General features: G+C 38.0%; 1 protein-coding gene across 1 annotated transcript in view; it reads left to right on the top strand.

Moving 5' to 3' along the window:
* The first annotated feature begins 1,213 nt into the window (after positions 1 to 1,213).
* The window catches only part of LOC118340191 (rho GTPase-activating protein 20-like), a 32,718-nt gene continuing 26,275 nt past the window's right edge, over positions 1,214 to 7,656 (top strand). Inside the window, 1 exon segment of the mRNA XM_035678063.1 lies at positions 1,214 to 1,319. The gene's annotated coding sequence lies outside the window, so the exon portion shown is untranslated.

Here is a 7,656-nt window from a genome sequence, read left to right on the forward strand (position 1 = left end):
GCGACACCCTTGTCCAGCCGATTGTGGAGGCCTTGCAGGCACTTTGAGAGTGATGAGGGACGGACTGCCGAAAAGACTACTGCAGTAAGACTTCCAGAAGGGTCCACCTGATAAAGTAAGTGTTGTTGTTAACATGATTTGTTATGCAAAACAGTGCTTTTTGTGCATTTTCGAGTATAGGGCTAGAGGAACACCGGAGTGGTCCGTTCTGGTACGTCTAGTTTTATCGTCTTTTCCTGCCATACCGGCAGGACGAGACCGCAAGGATGGCGCCCAGACTTTTGGCACTAAGCGGGCACGTCTGCTCTCTGAATCACTGCTCGCCGCGCTGGAAAGTCTCTTCTGACGATGGGACTGAACAGCAGAGAGAGCATGTGGACAAGAACATTAAAGAGGCCAAAGAGAAACTGGAGGCTGAGCTGGAGTCAGCCAAACATGAACATCAGCTCATGTTAATGAGACAAGGTAGGGGCTGTGGCTTTTAATGTGTGTGTGTGTGTGTGGTTGTAGTGTGCTTGTGTGTGTGTTGACTGCTTAACTTATTGCTTGTGTAGAGAAGAAGATTGTTTGTGCTGCTTTATTCTCAGTACTGTATGAGGTATCTCACATGTTCTCAGGTGGGAAATAATTATAAAATTATAACTCTTACCATAAGCTGCCCTGTAGCTGCTTTCAATATCAGCAGTGACACTTGATGTTTATTTTCTTACATCAAAATCTTGATTGGAAATAAAACCTCCATTCAGTTTTAGCTTGTCTGAAGTAAAAGGCCTGTTGAGGTAAATAAATGTAGTGATTTGGTGTTTTGTTCAATGTGATTTAAAGAATGATCACTGTGAGTTGTAGGTAATACTGCTTTCATTTATTATTCCTTATATATATCCGTCTGTCTGCTGGTTCCTCCATACTCATGTCTTCCTCTGGTCTTCCAGATCTAATGAGACGTCAGGAGGAGCTGAGGAGGCTGGAGGAGCTCCGCAACCAGGAGCTGCAGAGACGAAAGCAGATAGAGATGAGGTGTGTTTTCTCTCTTGAGCAAATGAACACGTATTGTTTAGTGTTATTATTCCTACTGTTTATAGTGACTTAAGCACAAATCAGTTATTTTTAAGCTCATGTTATCAATGTCATAAAAGGCTTGGTGTTATGTTTGTTTAATTTATTATTTGTTAGTTGTTTTTGACTTCTTTCTCTCTTTACTCTCTGGCTGAAGGCATGAAGAGGAGCGGAGAAGGATAGAGGAGGAGATGATGAGACACAGAGAACAGGACAACCTGAGACGCCACCCAGACGGCTTCAAACCAAACTACCTGGATAATGTGAGTACAGCTGGAATATATTCACTGTATACAGTCCAACACATTAAAGCTTATCCAGTGACATTTGTACTTTTGGTACATATTATAGTATCGTACACACACCTACAATCAAGAATGAAACCAAAATGTGTTAATTTATTCTACAAATGGATACACAACCATAACAGCAGTTCATTTTATGTACATAATGTAGCATTTTAACCATATTTGGCTTGTTATACCAACAGTATCATAGTATATATGTACCATAGAGTGATCTCAGCTGCTTGTACAGTGTACATACTTCACCAGTATCTTCTGTAAGTTACCTCAAGTATCGGCCTTTCATATTACAATAGCTGCTGAGTTTGATACTTTTCCCAGAAGTCGTTGGCCCGAATGGGTTCAGTCAGGTCTGGGAGATTAAAGCTATTTTTATCGAGGCAAATCTTGGGAAGCGTATGTTGCCACAATAAAGATCTGCTGAAAGAGAGCCTAGTTTTTGATCAGCTTTCTTCAGTTTTCTAAATAAAACAGTTGTTTGCATTTGAGCAGCATCTCGACTGAACTGTGCTGCTCTGCATGGATTTCCTGTTTCCTCATAGTTTTATAAATAATGCCTGTAAAATCAGTATTTTTGATGTATTTGTAATAACTTTCCTGTATTTTCATAGTTGTGGTCAGGCTGCCATGGTAACGCATCGCTCTAATACTTAAAGTTCATTGTGTCAAACTCCACATGGGATACGACAAACACCCACAACTAACCACAAACACTGTATTGTTTCACTTGTACAGTTTTTATTTATTAGAAATATATTATTACTATTATCTGTAACTGAAATACTTTTTTACTGTTTCTTTACTGTCTCTTCTTGATCCTTTTCTTTTAAAGTCTTTCCAGACGACATGCTCATCCCGTCACAATGAGCCCATTTAGTGTTTTCACACCGTCTGATACAGTGTAATGAAATTCAGCACAATAGGCTCCACATCAGACATTACCTCTGTGAGGCTTATGAGGCTCATAATCAAAGATCAGCGATTAGCTGTGGAACAGTACCTTTTATGCACTTTGTTACTGAAGGTTATTCATGGCGTGGGACTCTCTGTTCTGTAAGTGTTCGTAACTGTGCACCTTTTTATAGAGCAGCTGTAGTTGTTTCCTGTAAGTTTGAGGAGTCTGTATCTGTCTTTATTTTCCATAGTTAACACAAATCTAATGTCCCAGTGTAGATCTGTTGCATTGGCACATTTTATCTGTTAATTTTGATTATAAACGACAGGAACGAAGTTGGATATATGAATAGAAACAGTCAGTGCAGATGGAGGTTAATGTATGAGAAAGTAGTAGAAGTATAATGTTAAAAGAAGAAGAGCATCAGCTATTAAATAGACTTTAAAGACTTTTATTTGATCAAGTTTGAGTGAATTCCAGGTTCTTAACCATCAGTATAAATATCTGTTAGTGTCATATGTTGTTGATTTCTATGTTATAACTTTTCTCTTCAAATCCTTTGCTCTGTTTAGAGGTCCCGTTGGAGTCTACATCCTTACATGCACGTAACACAAGCACACACACACTTGCGTCTAGGACCATCCGTCCACTTCACACCGTCCATACGGTCGCCAGCTATCAGTAGTTCTTCACTTAGTTGACTAATATGAAATAACACCAACAATTATCACTATTTTAAGGAGGAGTATGTTTGTTGTGTCATGCAGTTGGTGTGGATTGATATTTACTAAAGAGTACTAGTAATACACTTTACTTCCCTAACAGTAATAGTCTGAACTCTACATTTGCTTCTTTTGTCAACTTGAAAAATATGATTTTAATTAACGTTAATTTAAACTGTTTTATAAATATTACTACAGCACTTTAATTTAAAAACAAAGCACATTGATGGTCACAATAAACTATGGGATGCAAGAGTCTCATAACCATTTTATATTGAATGCTGACTGGCTCTTTGTGGTGTTACTGTAGTTTGTGAGTGATATATAAAATGCCATCTGCTGCCATCTAGTGCTTCATCCACTGATGTTAGTGCCACAATGATGTAGGGTTTCATCTCACTTACAGCTTTTCTTATTATAAATGCAACATATTGATGATTTTGCAGGTAAGTATACAAAGGTTGAGCATCACAGTATCTGAAGTAATTCAACATATTATATAACACCTGATCTTGATGTTAATAAATTCTACCTTCACATAGAGCTGCATTTCATCACTATTGTTTGTGATAAGAGGGTTTATTAGTGATAAAATACATTGACCCATTATAGTGACTTAACGTTTCATGACGAATATTATTAGGTCCTTCATGTCCAGTTGGTTTCAATGATCTGGATTAATTCTTGTTTAGTTTCATTGGACATTCTCATTAAAATATTTTATCCTAAAACAGACTCAATCCAGGTCAGTGAAAGCCATTATTGTTTAATCTAATTTATGTGTATTTTCAAGATAATGTGTGAAACAGAGAGAGAAGATTGTGTGAATGAAATGTTTACCTAATGAATGAACACGACAATAAAGCATCTCCACGTTTTGTGTTTGGGCCTTGACACACCAACTCAGTCGTCATTCAGCAGCTTTATTAACTATAGTCCGTATCATCTTATAAGCACTTTGAATCAGACGTAGTCCAGCTTTTCTTCCCTCACACGTAAAGACCTTGGCCTGGGAATAACGGTGCAAAAACAAGACCATCAAAATAGATGAACAGTGCCATGGTGGGAAGGTTATACTTGTATGCTGGTGGTCAGCTGAGCTACGTTGATGTGAGGTCTTTGTTTAGGTGGACTTGGTGTGTCAGGGCATTTGTGTGAATGGGGTGAATGTAGTAAAGATTATTGACTTAACTTTTACTTTGTGTTTAGTCTAGAAGCTGACAAGATAAATGTTTTAACTCTAAAAAAAACATACATTTGTGAATAAAATAGCCTGAAGCCCATTTTATGTGGCTTATTGTTTTATTAAGATTTGCTTGCCCACCTCCAGACGATTTGATCTGATGTAGGCTCAGATAGAAAATGTTTCTGCCTTGCCAGAGTTTAAATTGATACTAGATTCCTAAAGAGCCGTGGGCAATGTATGCGGCTGTCTTCAGCTGTGGGTTTAGAATCAATGCTTTTACAGTGTGAGTGTTGTACCGTAGGCTAGTCGCTAAAGATTTGTACTTTAGTTAAGTTTTTATCTCAAGGCTCTTCTTCGCTTCTTTCAGAGAGAACAGGAAATGAGAGTGGGTGAGCTGGGCCCTCGCGGAGCCATTAATATGGGAGGTACGGGCATGATTGTGTGTAAAGACTGGTGGATACAAAACCAGATCAAGTGACGATGATAACGTGAATTATGACTGCCTTTATGTCATTTAACACCATAATTTGTCTTTCTTCCCAAATGACTTCTTCTCAACAAGATGTATTCACATTTTTGGAAATAACACTTGGTGTAAAATGGACTCACTTGGGATGCAATGCAAAGGAGAAAAAAAACATAATACACCACATGACAACATAATGTCTATACTAACAGAATATATCGTGTACTGAGCGGGGTTGTTATTGTTGGGGTGAGGTTTCATAGTTTTAAGAAATATTTGGTCCCTGAGCTCTCATCCTCATTTATATGCAGATTCAAAATAAGGTTGGATAATGCGCTACGTTTCCGTTCAGTTTAAACATATTTATTAGCTTTGAGATGATCTTTTAAAACATTTTGTAAAAGAATCCTAAAGGCGCTGCAGTATATATTTATGTGGTGAATCATGGCAGAAAATAAGAGACTAACACTGCTGACTTTGATCAGTAATGAAAACGTTGTACTCATCAAAGCAAATGTTGATCTGCTGAGTGCAGGATGAGGGGCTGGGGACTGATGTTTGAATCTATAATGTGGGACAGATTATTGAAGGTTCATGGTGGCTCTTCACCATACAGAAGATATTAGATATTATAACCTATGATTGCACATCATCTCTTTAAGCATAAGTGCTGTGTTTCTTTTGTATTTATTTATTTAGATGCACAAACAGTAGCGTCCATTCACCTAAAATATTAGTCTGGAAGAGGGGTCAGTTATTTGAGAACGTGGTTTAAATTATTTAGACTTTAATCTTGGCTGCAGTAGTCTGCAGTAGTATGTATACTTGTGTGTTTGTGTAGCATGTAAATGAACATATACTATATGTTGGACAATTGTCAAGTTTCCATCCAAATACAGTGCAAAATTTAACCAAATAAGTAAATCGGAAAAAGAAATGCGAATGAATCTGTTTTCACCCACTACTGTTGAGGGAATATTAGGAGTTCGAGGCATTGAGATAAACAGTAGGTGGAGCTGATTCTCCAGTCCGAAGCCATTAAACCTTTGCAGAGGAAGAGGACAGTAGACAGTAATCAGTAGACAAGATTACATAATCAATATGATGAATTCACTAATTCTATTTCCATTGCACATAGCATTTTGGTTTTGTTTGTTTATACAGCACTGTTAATGTGTGATGATTAAGTCCTTCATTCATTCAATCAGTCAACTAGTACTAGTCATGTTGGTGGAGTATTTTTGTATTGTTTACATCACAGTGCCTAATTTGCTAATATCTATGAGGGAATAAAGTCGAGCAGAAGTAAGGCTGATATCAGTATATTTCCAAATAAAAGCCTGATAGTTATCTACATTAGCTGGAAATATCCTCCGGTCCTGGTGCTAACATTGTAATCACACCAGACTAATAACAGAAAGCAGCTACTTTTCTGGCTGCTATAACTCCCAGCGTTGGTGCTTTTGCAGCCATTGTTGATACGTCTGTAGGTCAGGTCAAGTGTGAGATATCGTCTGAGTCAGAAATGACCTTTATCTCTGACCCGGAATTACAAGTCATAGACTGAATGGTTTTTCCCACTCAGCTATTCGTAGTTATGGTTTAAACCATAAACCTCACTTGTCCGTGCTGTGTTTGGTTTTCATCTATCATGTTGCAACATGTCAGGATGTTGCAGTCAATTGTCCAAATATAGGTTTTAACAGTGTTATTTTTTTTTTTTTGTAGTTTGTAGATCTGTGAGATAGTGGAACATCCTGTAGTCAAGGGTTTGTGATTGCTTGCGATTGAACATGTGATGTTTGTGCAGGTCTGACTGCTTTATGAAGTTGTTCTCTGTATGCTCCATGAGTAAGGTGATGTGCAATCCAAGGTTTAGTTAACAAAACACGTGGACGTTGGCACTTGACCTCAAAGTTTGTGTCAAAGTGAGAACCTCTGATTCTGTTAAACAATCTGCTGTCTGTCTATTCCACCTGTAAAATGCGACTATAAGTGTCTTTTGACCACCTAAAAATTAACGTTGGCTTTTGGTTGTGTTGGTGTCATATTTATATAAATGAACGAACAGGGTGTTGATTATATAAATGTTTTATAAAAGACTCTTAAGTGTACTTTTAAGATGGTTTTTAAATGAGTAGAAAAGTTGTACCAATCATAAATGTTAATCCTCATCAGAAGACAGATAATCATATAAGCTACTGACCAAAAGCCAACGGTAACTTTTACTTTGAAGTCAATGAGATTAGTTGTCCTAAGCTGCTGTTGTTGCGGGGTGTTGGGTGCGTTACCCACCGAATGACAAACCAATGCTCCGTTGTTTTGCGTGTAGATGGCTATAACCAGGCCTCTCCGGGGCCCAGTGGTAACCAGGGTCAAATGATGGGCATGAGTGGAAGGGGAGGAGCCGTTGGCCCAGAGGGAGCTACAAATATGGGGACACCATTGATGTCAGAGAATGGAGCCATGGTAATGTATCAGGACAAATAAGCTTATCTCTAAATTAGTCTTGGACATTAAAGACATTTTTTTTCTATGTAGAATATTTTGCGACAACATTGCCTCAAACTGATTTTAAAATATAAAAGTTGATCAATTTGCATCTGATGAATTCCTAAATAAAATAAAAAAAGGTAGTGCTTGAATTTACCGTTAGAGGCTTTATTTTGAGGTAATAAATACTATATTTTTAAAAAACTATATCAAGTTCTTGATAATGGATCTGAAAACCGTAGGCTTAACTAATAGTCTTATTCCTCTCTCTCCCTTTGTCTGTTTGGTTCACACACGTTTTACTCTCGGATGGCGGCACTTGGATCAAACTAAACCCTGACTGATTTTGTGTCGGACCCCCAAACAACTTCCCCGTGCCTTTTTAATACAATTGTTCTTTCGATTTCACATCATTCCCGTCTTATTCTGTTAACGCTGACTCCATGATACAACAGCGAAACGATAGATATTCGCAGGGTGGGACAATGGGGGGCCGACCAGAGGTTGAGTCCCCAAAGCAGCAGCAGCAGCAG

The sequence above is a fragment of the Morone saxatilis genome, unplaced genomic scaffold, assembly GCF_004916995.1.
Source record: "Morone saxatilis isolate NCDOM2014 unplaced genomic scaffold, NCSU_SB_2.0 Contig6, whole genome shotgun sequence".
Classification (NCBI taxonomy): domain Eukaryota; kingdom Metazoa; phylum Chordata; class Actinopteri; family Moronidae; genus Morone; species Morone saxatilis.